The sequence below is a fragment of the Chinchilla lanigera genome, unplaced genomic scaffold (assembly GCF_000276665.1).
Source record: "Chinchilla lanigera isolate Chin_1 unplaced genomic scaffold, ChiLan1.0 scaffold00011, whole genome shotgun sequence".
In the NCBI taxonomy this organism is placed as follows: Eukaryota; Metazoa; Chordata; class Mammalia; order Rodentia; family Chinchillidae; genus Chinchilla; species Chinchilla lanigera.
In genome coordinates, this window is record NW_004955412.1 from 26359107 (window position 1) to 26377093 (window position 17987).

General features: G+C 46.7%; 1 protein-coding gene across 3 annotated transcripts in view; it reads left to right on the forward strand.

The window, feature by feature from the left end:
• Positions 1-17987, forward strand: part of Pknox2 (PBX/knotted 1 homeobox 2) — a 254067-nt gene that overhangs the window by 144436 nt on the left and 91644 nt on the right. For 2 of the 3 annotated variants that reach the window (XM_005378458.2, XM_013511208.1), the window contains exon 3: positions 13740-13889. The gene's annotated coding sequence lies outside the window, so the exon portion shown is untranslated. The remainder of the gene's footprint in view (positions 1-13739; positions 13890-17987) is intronic. The other variant, XM_005378457.2, reaches the window with a different exon arrangement.

Here is a 17987-nt window from a genome sequence, read left to right on the forward strand (position 1 = left end):
TCACTTTATACCACACAGACAAGAGGTCAGAGGTTGCCTTCCCAGCCTTCGACTTAGATTGGTGAAGATGATCTTTCAACCAGTATTTGAAATGCTACCAGGTACTGGAGATTCAAGGTAAACAAAGCCTGCCTGGGTCCCTACCCACATAGAGCTTACAGCCTAATGAGGAAAATTGCCATTACTCAAACAATCACACATGCTTATATAATTGCAAACTTAGCCAAGTGCTTAGGAAATGCAGTATAACAAAGAAGCCTTACTTGGTAAGAGAGTTCAGCTTAGCTTCCGGAGAAAGTCTTGAGCCAAGATGTGAAAACAAACAGGCTCCTACTAGTTGAAAGTAGATGAAGAAGAGTATCTGCCTGGGAGCTGTGACAGCTTGAGTAAACGCCCTGTGGTAGGAAGAAGCAATGCCTTGCTTGCTGGAAAGCAAAGAGCAAGTCAGAGGAGCTCGAGAGGTTGAAAGGGCCGGACTGCACCTTTGTGGCCACTGTACAGATGTGGTGCTGATCTCCAGAGAACTGGGAAACTAGTGATATGTTGGGAACATGGGAGGTACGGGGCATAGTAGAATGAGATTTTCACTTCACATTCGGCTGTTCGGGAAGAGCAGATGGAGAGTTCCGAGAATGTTAAATGGGTCATTTGTCCTTTGCTGCTTCCTATCTCCGCTTTAGTGAGCGGAAGTCTATAGAATGTGCTGGAGTCTTATAAAGGGAGATGCATATCTAAATTCTGATCATCATATTCAGCCTCAGCTAAAAACTCACAGAAATAGGCTATGATCCTTGAGTTGGCTCTCTTCCTTTTCTGAGTAATACAGCAGGGATTAGAGTTGTCATGACCACCTTGGCCATTCTAAGCCAGCATTTGGATGCACAGGGGACCCTGCATAACAGGAGATGTGGCCCATTCTCATGAAACCACAGGTCAGAAGGGCAAGTTGCTGAGAGAATGGGTTGGCAGATCTGGGAGAAAGAAGGAAGTAGGCTGCAGGGAACCAGAAAGGTGGGATTACCCCAGATGTCCCAGGCATACAACAGCCTTTGGAGCTTGGCACACCAGCACAATGACAAAAATGCAACCATGCAGCCTCCACGACTGCAAATCTTTCCTCTCCGTCCACCTGCTGGCTCCCCCAGCCTTCATTATTCCAGCTTGCTGCTCTTAGAGAAAGTGCTTGGGGGCCAAACCCTGCCTTCTTTTCTTTCAACAAATATTAACTGCACAAGGACATACCCTCTGCACAAGGACACTCTAAGGATTAAAAGCTCCCACACTGTCCTGGCCCTTCAGCACACTGCCTGCTAGGGGAAGCAGGAGAAGTAAGCATTCCACCGTGAGAAGGCAGAAGGAAACTGGCACCGAGGGCAGTGTCACTGTGGGACCTGCTGGGCCAGGGGTGGTCTCAGGTGATGCCTGGAGTTGCTGTGGAATTGGAATCATCTCTCCATCACTCTCACAGTTATTCCGGCATGAGCGACAAATTAGGTGGTCACGCTAAGCGTGAACGAACATGGCTGTGAGGAGGTAGGAGCGATTCTTTGTAGGAAATCAGAAACTCACAAAATGAATGATGTTTGAGCTGAGTCCTTAAGGAATGAGCTGCATTTCAGCTATGAGAGCTTGGAGAGAGGGCACCCCAGCCTAGGAAAAATCAAAGGCCTGGGGGGACCAGGTGGAGTGTAGGGGACAGAGAGTGTAGTTGAACATGACCTAGACTAGGGTCAGCAAACTTTCTGAAAGGTTCAGACAGCAAACACTTCAGGTTTTATGTTGCAACTATTCAACTCTGCTACTACAAAACTCCTGTACTCAACCACGCCGTATAATGGAAAGTGGTCAGACAGTAGTGAACAAGTAGGTGTGGCTGTGTGCTAATAAAACTTTATTTATAAGAGCAGACAACCTCAGATTGGTTTGAGTGTATACCTTCCTCCATTTGGGCTATTTGTTAAGATATAACAAAATATCGGGGCTGGGGATTTAGCTCAGTGGCAAAGCGCCTGCCTGGCAAGCGCAAGGTCGTGAGTTCGGTTCCCGGTACCGGAGAAAAACCAAAAAAAAAAAGATATAACAAAATATCTTAAATTGGATGGCTTTTAAATAATAGGAATATATTTCTCACAGCTCTGGAGACTGGAGTAAGGAATCAGCAAATCCCGATGCCTAATCAGGGGTTGTTCCTCATAGATGGTGCCTTCTATGTTTCCTCACATAGTGAAAGAGCCAAGAAGCTCCCTTCAGCCTTTCATAAGGGCAGAACCTTTGAACTTAATCACTCTCTGAGTTGAGAAGGGGCACACTCAGAACACAGCAGTGCAATCTGTCAGCCCCTCTAGGGACTGAAACGGAGTCAGAAGCAATAATCCTGAGTTAGGTAGGGGCCATGTCATGAAAGGCCTCAACTACAAGTGCCAAAAATGTATCTTACTTTTAAAAAAATACTAAGACTTTTGAGCATAGAAATGGATCAAATGAGGGCCTAGGATTTATTGTTGGGGTTTGGAGGGTGCTGGAGAAGAGCAGGGAGTCACAGTAAGGAAAAGAACTGGCTTGGAGCCTGGGCCTCCCGTTGAGGGCAGGTCAGAGAGCCAGTACTCATCCTTCCAGAATCTTCCTCTTGTTCTGCATTAACCCCTGTACCTTGGCCTGCCATTCTAAGGATGCTAAGGGGCCTCACCTTCTTTTTGGCAGACATGGTAACAAGGAGGTGTTCGTTGGCTTTCCCACAAAGTGACAGCAATTAATGCCCAACTTCCCCACCCACCCAAGCCAGAGCAGGACAGATGCTTATGGAGGTTTAATCCTTCAGACCCCAGAGCTCACCCGCCAGAGCTGCCCATGGCCTCTGGTACCTTCACTTAATTATTACAGGGTGCTTCTTTGCAGAGCTGGAATGAATGGGGGAGCAGTAGCCACCTGCCATGGCTCTCACAGCCCCCAGCCCTCAAGAGTGAGCAGTCACTTCCCATTGAACACCCCAAAAGATCAACTTGGGGGGCTGGGGATTTAGCTCAGCGGCACAGCGCCTGCCTGGCAAGCGTGAGGTCGTGAGTTCGATCCCCGGTACCGGGAAAAAAGAAAAAAAAATCAACTTGGAATTTCCTCCCGCACTGCAGAAAGCCCACGGCTTCCCCAGACTCCAGGAGAGGACGGGTGCTCAGCTCCCTGTGGTCATGTCCTGGGAAGACATCCTGTCCACCTTTCTCCATCTTGCTTGCAGGGCTTCCTTCTTGCTCCTTGCATGGATTTCCCTTTCGTGGAACGTGGCCTCGTCTCCTCTGCCCACCGTACAGCCTCTGCACATGTACAGTGCTCACTGGAGACATACAGCAAGGCCTGCCAGGACTCACTTACCTCGGGCACAAAACTTAAGTGCTCGGGAGAATCCCCAGAAACTCAGTAATCAAGTGAAATAATATTTTAATGCAATAGTCTCTATTTTTATTTTTTAATTTATTTTAAAAATAAAAGAAGGAAAACATTAACAAACAGACATCCATTTACAAAAGAGTGTAAGAACAATACAAACAATACAGAGTTACAGACAAAGTGGTAGGAAATTAACAATGGTTGTTGTATTACATATCGCTATCTTCCAAGTGGTTTCTCACGAAAACAAATAGAGACATGCAAGACTGATCAATCAAGTAATCATTAACTGTTCCTTTCAGTAAAGCAAGAGAAGACAGTAGTACAACTATGTTAGCTATCCTGTATATACATACATACATAATTTCCCCTTCTTTCCCTGCTCTTTTCCCACACCCCAGTTGCCCTTCACTTTTGAGCATTTTCCTTTCATTTCACAATGTCTCTCGTACCTCCTAGTTTTTATTCACTCTTTCAGGTTCTTACAGTAGTGAGACAATACGTTGCTTACACATGCAGGTCTGGCTGCAATAGTCTTTAAAATCAAAATTAATAGCAAAAATATAAAATAAGCAAAATATTTAGAAACTAAATTTTTGCTTGACTCATAACAATTGTACACATCTGTAGGGTGTGTGGGGTATTTCTGGGTGTGTATCCATGGAGACAGGGCAGTGATCTTTAGTCTCAGGCCCCAGCGTGGCTTGGCGAGGCACTGTCTCCCCACTGCTGTTTTTGTCTCTGTTCTTGAGGTTTCGGGTTCCTCTTAAACTTGGTGCCTGAAGCAAGTGCCTCCTCACCTCTCTCTAGGCCAAGCCTGGGGAGATGACAGGGGAGACGGGGCATGGAACAAGAACAAGTTAAGCTCTGCGTGTGAGAGAACCTCTTACCCTCCTATCCCCGTACAAGGATTTCCTACCGCTTTCTCCTGCACTGTCTGGCCCTCCACCTTTCCCTGCAGCCTGCTTTCCAACCCAAACCTTTCCGTCTCCTATCTGCCCTGAGTTTTACACCCTTCCATCTTTGAGACTGTAGCTTGTTTTCCCCGGAAAGCCAGCAGAGAGACTTTAAACTCCTAGTGCCTCACCCCCTTTCCTTACCTTTTGTCCTTTGCCCTTAACATTCTCTGGCACTCTATGAATTTTATTTATATAAGTTGTTCATGGTCTTGTTACCAACCAGAATGCAAACCTTATGCACGCTGGTGGGTTTATCAGTCCTATTCAGAAGTTTGAACAGTTTCTGGCACACAGCAGGCACTCAATAAACACATGTTGAATGAATGAGGAACAATTTAGTTCCCTTTCTTTCATCTTTCTAATATCAGACTAGGCCTCACTTTTTAATAGCCAAAAGAGCATTAATTTTTTTTTTTCTTAAATGAGAGGGCCATCTTCCCTGGGCCTCCACCCTGAACCAAGAAAAAAGCCGGCAGGTTTTAAATTAAAGCTATTGTTTAACATATCTGACCTTGACAATAGAAAAAAATAAATATTTTTTCAACACAAACTCCAGGATTTTCAAGGTGCATTTTACTGGCAGTTTGCTTTTAAATAGGGAGTGATTACATATCCCTCGAATCAGCAGTGATTTTTTTGTGACCTTAACCAAGACATTTAAGTTTTGATTACTCAGTTTTGATTACTCTGTTTGTGAAATGGGTGCACCACTAACCTCACAGTTATTGTGAAGCTTAAACAAAGAGCTAATTTGTGGCTGGACATGTTTTGGAATATACAGGCATCTTACAAATTCAGAGGTGTGTAAAGTCTTATTAACCAAGGCAGAGCAAGGTCGTCCTTGCTACAGACCACAGTGGAAGTGACCATCCAGTCCCAACTTCTGTATTTCACAGATGCAAAACCTGAGGCCCAGAGCACCTAGAATTGCGGATAGAAGCCAGCTGCCTCCAGCCCCAGTGCAGATTCTGAATTTTTCTGGCCTCTGAATTTTCAAGGGCCAATTCCATAGGAACATGGATCCTAGATGCTGCTTTGAGTCTAGGTCAAAATCATCAGCATCACTAGGAAGGAATTCCTGACTTTCAAACATCCTGGCAAACCCCAGCCCTTTACAAACAGCCTGGGGAAGGAAGTGTTTTGAATGAAATCCTCTTACCATCCCTCCCATTTCTGAGATCCATTTCTGAGTGGCATCCGAATGAGAATTTCACGGACATTTCATATCCCTTCCTTGTTATCCTTCCCCTGCTTTGCTCAGAGCTGGTTGTGTCTGTGCCTCCTCGAGGCACAGGGTACAAATCTTCCTGAGTGGGAGCTGTGCCTTGGGCAGCAGGTCATTGGGTTGGCACCATCTCCGCGTGAAGTGGATCACAGGGAGGAAGCAGGACCCTGAGAAACACAGGGGGCATAGAGAGATTAATTTCTTCAATGTCACGCTTCCTCTGTGTTCCTTAATGACTGAAATTTACATGTGTGGGGAAAATTGCAAATTTCCCTGGAAGGCATGGAAGGGAGAGGGAGGGTCGTCAGACTGTGCTGTAAGTGGGCGTATCTGCAGGCTGTGTATCCCTTTGACTTGGAATCCTTTGGCTTGTCACTGTGTGTGCAGACAGGACCGTGGACATGCACGAGAACCTGTGCCCTTGTGGATCTAGGATTTTCTCTGTGTGTATGTGTGTGCATGTTCATGTGTGCATGTGTGTGTGTGTGTGTGTGTGTGTGTTGTCCTCACTGCTATCTTTGTGACTATATGTAGATTAATGTATGTTTCTTTAAAAAAACGTATGTTTCTCATTTCCTGCATAAGTTATTCCACGTAAAAGGCCATCCAGAGCTCAATTCCTAGCATCCCTTTTCAATAAAGCCATATTATCAGAGCTTGGTCCCAAAACTAGTCCCAGGAGAGGCTTTTCCTAGACTCTTTGTCAAACGAAATGTCACCGACTCACCAAACGATGAGAAGAAAAATTCTTCCTGTTTATTTCCCTAGTGAGGCAGAACAGCTCGGCCTCTTGACACCTTCTGCCTGGCTAGGTGGACAGGTGGGCAGGTAAGCAGGTGCCACGGACCTGCTGCCAGGAGGCCATAATAAAACCCTGGGACTCTTGACTAGCTTTGTGACTGCAGGCAAGTCATTTAGCTTTTCTAACCTGTTTCCCCTATATAAAAGTGAGAGTGATAATACCTACTTCAGAGAGTTATTTCAAGGATTGAATATTAAATTCAATAGAATTATTCCTTGTTAAGGAAATCAGCACAAGGGTGCTATTTACTTTGTCTGTCCTCTGCTGAACATATGCTTTTATTTACCTCTTCATCCAACAAATCTTTATTGATCTCTTGGTGTATACAAAATACATATAGAGATATCTAGGTTTGAGATTCTGTTTAGGGTTATACAATCGGTAGGGTAGACAGACTGTACACTGACAACCACAGTTTGGTGAGCTAAGTGCTAAGAAAACTGCATAGTGTGCGTTAAGCTGCTGGAACTGTCCTGGTGGCTGCCATGCAGAGGATGGGCTAGGTATCAGAGGCCACTGCTGAGCTACAGTGGAAGTGGACATGGAGAAGAGGGTGATGTAGCTCACTCAGCTGGGGTAGGGCAGGAAAAGAAATGGTTAGCTGGTACCAAGATGCACTTCTGGAGCAGGCTGCCTCAAAACCCAAGGTCATCCAGCCTAGTTAAGAGAGGGAATGGGGTGGAGGGTGGGACGTCCTGCCTGCTGGGGAAAGAAATGTCAGGGAAGAGTGAGAGAGACTAGGATAAGGAGGGCTGGTTACAGACAGGGATTTACAGGTTTTCAATGTCAGAGTCTTCTGATGAGACTGAAAGTTTCCCCAAGGAAGAAAATCCTCCTGAGTAAGGTAAAGGACTTCTTTGAAGTTAGGGCTGGTCCTGGCTGAGTTACAAGACATAATCACTCTCCCTGATAAATTCCCAGTGTCCCCCCAAGCCTGTTTCTCCAGACAAAGAAAATCTGCATCTGGTCAAACTCTAGCCAGGTCTCTTGATGCTTTTGGCATCCCTCCTGATCTATCCAGTCCCTCTTTTCATAAACACCCACTGAGTAGTCTACTGATGGAAGCAAAATGGAAGATACTTAGTCCTTGGCTTGGGAAGCTCAGAGTTTCATAGAAGGACACATACAAGAACAAATGGTAATAATTACCCGATGTGGCTTGAAGTTCATGACTAAGAAATTTGGAGTTTATCTTAGATGATGGTCACAGTTATTGGGTGAACAGAAAAGAGAGAATGACCATACCTGTGTGAGGAAGAATGGCCTTGAGAAAGAAAACTTTGGAGAGCTGAATCTTGAAGGATTAGCGTTTTCCTAAATAAGATCTAAATGTACTGTTACTACTACCATTATCACCAGTGACAGTAGTCAACATTTATTAAAGGCTTAGTTCAAGTCACTGCAGAGCCCTTTACTATCCACTAAGCACATTTGTATGTGATATAATATAAAATCCTAAGAAACACCCTGTGTGCCAAGTATTACTATTCCCATTTTTCAGAAATAGGAAAACAATCACTGTAAGATGTACACAGATCACATGGTGAGGCAGAGATAGGCCTAGCATTTGAATCCCAGTTTGACTGATCTCATTCCATTGTATAATCTCTCCAACATTCACTTAAGATTAGTACAGAAAGCATATGAAATAACCCACAGTTCAGGCAAATGCTCTTGACTCAGGGATACATTGAAATATAGAGAACTGCAATGCATTTGGCAATGAATATAGTGGGAAAGGATTTGGGTTTTTTTTGGTTTTGTTTTTTGCGGTACCGGGGATTGAACTCACAACCTTGTGCTTGCCAGGCAGGTGCTTATGCCACTGAGCTATATCCCCAGCCCCTGGCAATGAATATAGTAACTAAAGAGGCAAATTTTTGGCTGAACTGACTCAGCACTGATCTGAGTTAGTATCTTCTAGTAGTGACTTGTCTCCATGTGACAAGGATACTTTCAATGATCTTCATGGGCACAGTACTAATCCAGGTATATATGGAGGGAATAAGAGAAATGCAGGCACAGGTTGTCCCAGAAGTTTATGATGCCATTGAGGAGACTTAGTTTAACACAAAGAGCAGAAGTTCAGAAAAGGAAGTAAGATTAAGGCCCAGTCATACAGCAGAGAGACAGAGGCAGATCTTTCATCTGCCGTGAGGCAGGGCTGCAGCTGGCCTCTGGGGACTGGGTAGGAAGGGCATGGATGCAAGAGGAGAGGTGAGCATCAGGTCCTCCAGAAGAGTGACAGAGACTCAGACTTAGTGTGTGCTTGGTGTTGGGACAGGGGCAGCCTGAGTCTGCAGGAGAAAAGATTCAGATTCAAAAGCATCAGGGGTTTCGGTAAGAGAAGATGGTCCAGGCTGGTTGTGAAGGACAAGAACAGAGGCTAAGAAATTTGTTTTTACAGGCCCTGGCAAGCCATTATAGACTTCTGCACAGGGAAGAAACAGTGACAACAAGTCTGTGTGCTATGTTAGCTTCCTGGGAGCCCTTCTCTGGGAGAACAGTTGAGTTCAGTAGCTAATGAAGTGTCCTTAGGAAACAGGATGGGAGAATGTCACCCTGTTGGGCCCAGCTTCTTGTTTACAGATGACAGTGATGAAGGTCAATGATAAGGGTGATGACGGAACAGAATTCAGACTGCTGAGGTTCTAAGGTCACAGAACACACTTGTAGCAGGCAGAGCAGCCACTGGCTGGCCTCCTTAGCTTGCTCACCCCAGCAGGGGTGGGAGGAGGCTACAGACTCTCAGAAATACCTGCTCGGGAAATGCTGGAGAGTGCTTAGAGGCAAACCACACTGCCATCGCTGCACTTGCAGAAGAAAGAATCCTTGGGTGGGCTCCAGAGTGAGGATAGACCCTTGCAAGGCTCTTGGGCCAACCAGGGCAAGATCCTTTGTGCTTTTTGCCCCTGGGATAAACCCAGGGTGGAACACTTCCCCAAAGTAGAAGGAAAAGTTCTTTGATTTGGGCCTCTGGCCAGAAATTCTAGAGTCTGTCCTACTCATCTGCAGAAGGTCCTAGGATGAGTTGGCAGAAGAGGCAAAGGCATTCCCTGCAGAAGCCTGCCCATCCCCATGAGAAGGTGCCCAGAAAAAATGTACTTGGCCAGGCAAGAAGGGGTCTAATGGGAACCAAAGAGGTGGAGTAGAGACACTCCATTTAGTGGGGAAGAAGTGGGGACCGAAGGAACTTTATTTTCATTCTGAAGATTCCGCTTTCTTCCTTGTTCCCAAAACATCTGGAGTGTCACATCAAGTCACACAGCGCCCAATTAGTGGGTATCTTTTCTCTGCCCTGTGCCCGGCCCTACCTATTAGCCTGTTGTTGGTGGGACTTGTGCTTAACCCAAGATCGGGAAATATTTCTGCAGGCTTCCTGTTAGGCATCAGAGGAAAAGACCTTGCATAGTGATGAATGGGATTGCTGAGGTCTCTGCCAGTGGTATAAAAAGGTGTACCAGGTGCCCTCCTCCAGGACCAGGCAGGGTGGATCCCAGAGGAGGGCTGAGTTAGGAAAAACTGCCACCACCCATCAGCACTTTCCTTCTCGCTGCCAACCCCAGACTGTCTTTCATTCTCCTCCATGCTTTCTGACATGTGCGTTGCCCTCCTTCTGCTCAGAAGAATTGCTGGCAGCGACAGAAAGGAGATTACAGACAATATTTCTGCCTCGAAGCTTTCTCCAGGCAGTAGGGAAACAAGTAGAACTAGCGGGTTGTCAGTTCTGGGAAAGGCGAAACCCAGGTAGATTGTAGCCCTGAAGCGGTGCCCTGCATGGGGCATGCTGGAATCATCTCTGATCATCCTTCTTCTTGCTGATGTGCATTTTATTAATCCCTGGGTGGGAAGCCGGTTGGCTTCTCTTCCCTGACACTGGTGTGACTCCTCTCCAGGAGTCCCAGCTCCTCCGTGCTGTCTCAGGGCTGGGGGTTGGCAGAAGTGTGGACAGAGAAGAAGAGGAGCACGTGGCTGCAGCAGGACTTGGGTGGGGCAGCTCTGACCCCGCAGGGCCGAAAAGGGTGTGATGAGAGACAGAAGGCGATACAAAGCAGGCAGGGCTTCCTCCCTTCTCCAGCACTGACAGTGACTCTGTCCCCCGCCCCTTCACTACAGGCTTTGGCAAAGGAGGGGATGGTGAAGTTGACAGCCAGGAACAGCATCATACACACACTGAGGTGACAATGATTTCCTTTCCATCCATCTTTCCCACTCGACTCTGAGCCCCTTGGAGACAAGGAGAGGGTGTGAAGGTGTGTGTGTGTGTGTGTGAGTGTGTGTGTGTGTGTGTGTGTGTGTGTGTGTCTCATCTTTGGCTGGTCAGGCCTGGGCACATGGTAGATTCTTAATATACTGTGGCTTAATTGAAGCAATGTGCATCTGCCCAGAAGAGGAAAGGAAAGAATAGTACAAACCCACCCAAAACAGCTCTCCAGTCTGCCATGTTGGCCTCAGACATCTAGAAGTGACATTAGCAAAGTTCCAAGGAATGGCCCACCTCACCACTCAGATCACATCCACCTCTGCCTTCCCCAATGTTGATTCGGTACTTAAGACTGCAGACACTCTCTTTGGATCTGTAAGAAACACAAGAACAAAGACAGAGGCGGGGAGCAACGTATCCAGAGTCAGAAGACAATATCACTTGCTGGCCATGTTCCTGGTCAAGACCTGTGCTTTACTTTCCTAAACCCAATTATCCATGTATATAAAATGGGAATGACTATCTGGCAAGGAAAAAGACATTCCTCATATGCTTCTAGCTGGATGTAAAGGACAGTCCTGCATGTAAGGTGTAAAAACTCTAAAACAAACATACTTTTGGATTTGGTGAGTTAATGTCTAAAAACTTGCCCTAGAAAAATGATCAAGTCTAGTGCAAAAGTCAGCTGCAAGAAAAGGGCATTTTTCTTTTCTAACTGCAAACACTGGAAATAATCTAAATGATACATGATAAAAATCTGGCTGAACATTTATAGTACATCCATAAATACAATGCTACGTAACTATTAAAATTAGGGTATATATTTCCCTTACATGAAAAGCTTTGATATGTTGGTAAGTATAAAAGCCTGGCTACTGAACAGTATGTATTTTCAAGAAAGAATCAGTTTACTTGAAGTATTGGCTGTAGTCATCTTTGTATTATAGAATTACATCTAGCTTTTAGTCTCTTAGTTATCTATTTTCTGCAATAAGCATGTTTGGTTTTATGAAAATATAAAAAGTATTATATTAAAATATCTACTCCTGAAGTTTAAGAACTGACAGGGATAATAGACATAAATGTACTTTGCAAACTGAACGATTATACAGATACAGGTTTCTGTCCACGAGAAACTTACTGGGAAGACAGAACAAGTATGTGAGATGACTGCAGCGTGAGCTAGAATGTGACAAGAGCTTTCACAGGAGGACAAACACCATGTTACCTGGAAACACACAAGAGGAAAAATTACCTCTGACTGCAGAGGCAGCTGCAGATTGTTTAAGATGAACGGTAAAGAATGGCTAGGGCATGTCTTCCCAGACAGGCAACTCCTTCTCCACTTTCTCAGGGCTCCAATTCTGTGTCTCCACCCAACCAGGCCCTAGCTCACTGGTGGCAAACCTATGGCACACGTGCCGCAGAGGGCTGTTTGTATCATCGAAAGCTCCTTAGAGAAGGAGTTGCCTGTCTGGGAAGCTCCGTTCAAAAGCTGTGGTGCCCCTGTGTGCTGGGGGCTGTTGGTGAGGATGAGGAGGAGCTGTGACTGGCAAGGCCAGGGACCTCTCTAGGTTGTGACACTGGAAGTGGAAAGAAGGAAGGATAACCTTCACCCTGATAGAAAGGGATGAGATGAGAGAGTGACAGGGAAAGGAAATTAGGTGGGGCTTAGAGGAGGGAGGAACTGGACTATATCTCAGGTTTGCTTGAGTGGCCAGTGTCCTGGGAGTTGTTGCAGAGTTTACAGACAGGTTCACCTGGAGGAGGAGCAGGGTGCAGGGAGAAAGAGGAGTGATTTGGCTCTTGTGAAACCACCCTCTCTCGGCTCCTTGGCGTGGCTGCCCCAGGGGACCTGCAACTGAATCTCTATATCCGTCCCCTCTTGGAACGAGTCTGGGCTGAGGAACAGGGAACAGGCTGAGTTGTTCAAGGAAATGCAGGAGCTGCCCTGCTTAGCCTAGGAGCTTCTCTCAGCCAGACCAGGAACTCCTGGTGCTCAGGGCCTCCTCTTTCCTGCTTCTGGGACTTCAGCCTCTTTCAGCGTTCCAGATGCTATCTCTCTGCCGCCCTCATCTCCCCAGCAGTGTGCACCTAGGTGCGTGTGCAGGAGCCCGCACACACGCGGGCACATGTGGGAGGCAGGGAAGCCTTGTTGTGTCTACATTTCCTTTTCCCCACTGCAGCTCCCAGCCTGGGCTACTGCGTCTCCTCTTGTTGTCATGTCACTAGTTAATTACATTCTTTACCGAGGTGCAAATGTGTTTTTACAGGGAGACTAAGATGGTGTTAACTAGGGAGGAACTGTTAATATTAAAGATGCGGTTACCTCTGGTGCAGGGCTGGGGCCCCTGGCTGGAGGCGCTGTCCAGTGCTGCCTGGAAAGCAGGAAGTGCAGCCCCCTCCCCAAGACTCTGCTACCCTGGCTCCAGGCACAGCCTCCTGGAGCCAGATTAACAACTCATCCCCTAAGAGAAACTGATGGGCCTGCTGCAGAGCGTATCCGGCCGGAACTTATGACAGCACTGACCACCCAGCCTCCATGTGCAGGCACCATGGTTCATGTCAGATATTGAGAAACAAAATTAATCCTGAAGGTGAATAAGTAAGTTGTTCAGCCAAAGCCACCTGCGGACCCCAGGTTGTCCTTCACTACTTTTGGCCCATTCCTCTCTTCCCCATGGCTTTTGGTTACCCTTTGCACCACCCTCCCACCCAAGCCATGTCTCTCCAGACCCCCCAGCCCAGGCCTGCTGGGGATCCCACACTCATCTGCAACCCCAAAAGAGCCAGAGCTGCTACCCCTCCCTGAGAGTTCTGCTGAAATCCCCAAACAGCTGGTCTTCCCAGCACCCAGAACTCACTGGCAGAGACCTGCCACACTGGGGAACAGAGCTGCAGGCGCACCTGGAGTCAGGGAACCAGTCAGGGAACAAGAGGGTGCTGCCAGTGGTGGAAAGGTTTGGGCCCAAAAATGGATGGTGGGGAGAGAGGGTGCTCTGTAACCATGCTGGGAGAGAGTCAAGTGGCAGATATGGTAGGAATGTGTTGGAGATGAAATAGAATCTGCCCCCTCCAGAACAGCACCTACTGGGGAGCGGAGGGGTGAACAGAACCAGGAGGCCCTTGTGCTGCAGTGCCCTTGCTGAGTGCCCCTCTGCCCTCCCACAGGTGCTCGGGCTGGAGCTGCCAGGAAGCAATTCTAACCCAGCTGGAAGTAAGAAGAGGGGAGTGAGGCTCCTGAAGACCACCCCAGAGGCCGGGATCACCCAACAGTAAGAAATGCGTTTCTGTCCTTGAACACACAGCTCAATCTTCCAGGCAAGTTTTCCTCCCTTTTGAAAGCTTCTAGGGCCAGCTGATCTTTGCAAGGCAACTTTAGACAACAAAACTCTGCTTTTTTCATGTCACCTGCTTAGCTCCTTCAGGGCTAAGGCCAGGCCTTGTCCCTGTGTTTCTGTTCTTCTATGTGTTCCTTGGGCAACGAGTTGCTGGGAGAGGTGGACACCACATTTATATAACCCTCTGGCACAAGGGGTATCACCTGGGAATTACCTAGGGGTGCTGGTAATGAATGCAGCACTGATTCTGTCAGTTGGGGTGAAGACCAATGAATCTGCACCCCAAGGGTTCATGATGAACTCCAGGGAAAGTGCATCCGAGGTGTATCTGATGAACTTGGAGAAATAGTTCTTTAGAATACATTAAGTATTTGAATAGAGAATCTCATTTAATCCTCTTATCAAACAGGAATGTAAGGTTTTTGTTTTTTAAATCTTCTAAAGTAACTTCATGATCTCACAAACTTAAGTATCAGCAAGAGGCAGGATTTAGAGGGCCAATTATCCAGAACAACCCTTTTTTGCTTCCTAGTATGCCACATGTAAGGGCTGCAGCTGTTACAGTAACATCAGGCCCCGACTCCAAAGGCCCCTGCTCAGGATTTTGTAAGTTTCCCTGATGTCCTAGGGCCACCATGACCTTACAGTTTGTGAGCTTCCCTTTTGGGGACAGTAATCATGGCCATGTTCCACACACAAACTGGTGTCTCTGCAGAATGGGACAGGAAGAAAGAGCTAGCCCTAAAGGTGAATGGTACGGTCCTGGCCAGCTCAGCAAGCAGGTGGCTAGGGAAGCCACCGATGTTCGTAGTGGACCCCATGCCCTAGTGTGGGAGAATTGGCAGCAGGGACTGCCCTGCTTCCTGTCTGGGGAGCTCTGTGCCGTAGGTGTGTTAAGGGATGGCCAACATGCTCGGGCACACTGTGGCTGCTTGAGAGAAGGCTATCTTCAGAGAGTCAAGACTCCAGTTCCCCTATCTGGACAGCCCCACTTGGGGAACAGGTGACACTTTCTAACATTTGGTCCTGTGTGGACAGTGATATGGCACAGAGCTCATTGTGCACAGTGAGGACTTGAGGAAGACAGCAGGCGAGTAAAATACAAAGGACAGGGGCTGGTGATCTTGCTCAGGGGCACAAGTGCCTGCCTGGCAAGTGCAAGATCCTGAGTCTGATTCCTGGCCCAAAAAAAGGAGAGACAGACAAGGGTTAGATGCCTAGTGAACCAGTACAAGTGTATGTTGCCCGAGTCCCATGGTTTGCTCTGGGACTGAAATGCAACAGGTCTTCCTTGGAGCTACCCAGTTGGTAGAGCTCCACTTTCTCCAGACTGAGGCCATGGTTTCTCGTGCAAACGGCCCACTTGTGCCTGGGAGAAAGGATATACCCACCACCACAACCTACATAATAGAATGTGGGAAAATGGGTCGACCGGCTGCTGACTCCTGGCATGGACTGTGTTTTTCTGGAGAATGGAAGGCTTCTACGGATGAGATAAAAGCTAATTCACACATCACCTTGACCTCTGTCTCTTCATTCCACCAGCACACATGTACACACACACACACACACGCACACACACACACACACCACTGAACTGCCTTTCCAAATGAGTGACACTGTGGTCCTTCCTGGGGACTACACACAGTTGAACTATTGCTTGGATGGGTGCAATTGGCAAGGACAATTTTTGCAGTTAATGCTGGAAGTGTGGCAATCAGAGAAGCCGCCAGCTGTCTCACTTAAATTCTTAGCTCTCTTGCTCTCTTTTTTTAAAATCGTTTTGCTTACATAATCCACCCCCTTTTTATTTTCTAATTCTCTCCTTGCAAAGTTGGCACCAGAGGGGAAGGGCTGGGGTGGAAGGGGTAGCAATTACACATTAGTTTGGGGAGCATTTACATTTTGCAATTACAATTTAAAAATAAGTCTCGTTAATGATCTCCACGTGTAATGACAAACCTTAACTGACACACACGCTTGCTCTCTCCTGGGCCTGCTTGCTGCCTCCCCCCAGCCAGAGGTTCAGTGGGGGCAGAAGTTCCCAGGGAGACACCTCAGATCTGAGGGACAGCAAGGGAAATTCATGTGCCTTTGAGGGCAGAGGTGGGACTGAGGACATGGAAACCACGGTCTCCAGCTTCTCTCCTCCTCCCTGTGCTCAGGTGGGACCCTGGCCCATCTTGCTGAGTCCTGGCATGGCCAGTCTCCATCCTCAGAAAGCACCATCAGTGCTCAGAACTCAGCAGTGGGACCCCAGCTGCTGATGACCTCCCTGGTCCTGTTGGGCAAAGGTGGGTCCCAGTCCCTGACAGCCAGTCAAGGCACCTGGATGCCCACCGGTTGTGTAAAGAGGGTGATTTTTTGTACTCAGAGCTCAGAAAATGTAGAGCATTCATCGATTCACCATGTAGGAAAGACACTTCTCTCCTTATGAATGAGTTGGCACGTTTATTATAGGCCTCTGATGTCTGTGTAAGCTTAGGCTTTGCATCTGGACCAACTAAGCTCAGATCATGATTCTACTATTTATTGGCTGTGGGACTTGGGCAAACTGCAGAACTGGAGCCTTTTCCCATCGTTGTCTTTATCTAATTGGAAAAATCATAGTTTCCTCCTAGGGCTTCATGCAACATATAGAGCATGGGAAATGCTCAGAAAGGACGGCTCCTGCCCCAGACCCTCCCCAGCAGCCCCAAGATGCTTTCTCTTCCTCGTATTATACGCTAGATATAATAGGGACACTCAGGAAGAGTGATGTGGTCTGATTTCTCCAGGCTTTGCCTCAAAGTCCAGCCATTTGTATCCCAAGCAGCTCCTGAATGTACCCCTCTGCACTGGAGTCTCTGCAGACTTCAAACCAGGCTTCTGGCCTAGCCTTCCACTTCTTCTGGGTCTCTGCCTGACTGGCTTCTCACAAGCTCACTTCTCTTTTCTAGGCACTTCTTCAATGGGGTGATATTTTTTCACCACCCACCAGCCAAGCTCCATGCATGTTTCTTATCTGTGAATGAGGGTGGTGAATCAGGAGCTCTCTGAGGAACTTTTTGTCCTGAGAGCAGGAGCCTCAGATCCTCACTCCCTACTCAGTTCCCCTCCAGCAATATTTGTGTAGAAAGCTGTCCGTCTCTTGGGCAGATTCTTCCAGGTTAGTCCTCAGGCTGACATAGTCAAGGACTCACAGCTGCTGCTTGAAATACAGTATGTACAAGATCACCCTTACCTATTGCAAAAAGAGGTACACGTCTTACAAAGATTTGGATAGAGAGGAACTTCCCTGAGCAGAACACATGGCCCGGAGCAGAGAATACGGAAGGGGCTGTGGTCAGGGAGGTCTTCAAAGGAGGGTCTATGCCTTCATTCCGGGGGGTTATTACACAGTGAAAGGTTATGTTTTGAGAGTGGTGTGGTCCAGTGTATAGCACTGGCCTAACATGCACAAGTCCCTGGGTTACAAAACTAAAGAAAGAAGGGGAAAGGGGAAGGGGAGGGGGGAATTAAGTACTGTCCTAAAAACTTGCATTTTGAAAAAACTGACATAATAATTGCACATAGTTATGAGGTAGAATGTGAGAAATCTATGCATGTATACAATGTGTAATGATTAAATTAGGGTAATTAGCACTTGCTTCTCCTTAAATATTTATCATTTCTTTGTGTAAGGTTTGCTTTTTAAACCTAGATTATATGCTGTGCTGCTTTCCAGGTCAAAATAAGCAGATCTAGTCTCATTATTTCCAATTGTTGCATCATTTCTTTATTCATATGGGTAATCTAATTTTTGTAAAATTAGAATTAAAGTATGTGTGAGTAAAAGGCAAATAATGTAACAGATAAAATAAGAGGTCTCCCTTCTTTCCTCTACCTCTTTAACTACAATGAAAAACTTCTAATTTTAGTTATTTGGTGGCCAATATTATTGTACTAAATAATGCACCAAAGTTCCTTTCTCATCTATCTATCCATACCTTGCTAGGGAAGTTGAAGGAATTACTGCCCATTCTCTCCTTGCGTTTGCACAAATTTGATGATTTTTTTATCAAATTATATTTAATATTCTATTTTAGTACATATTAAT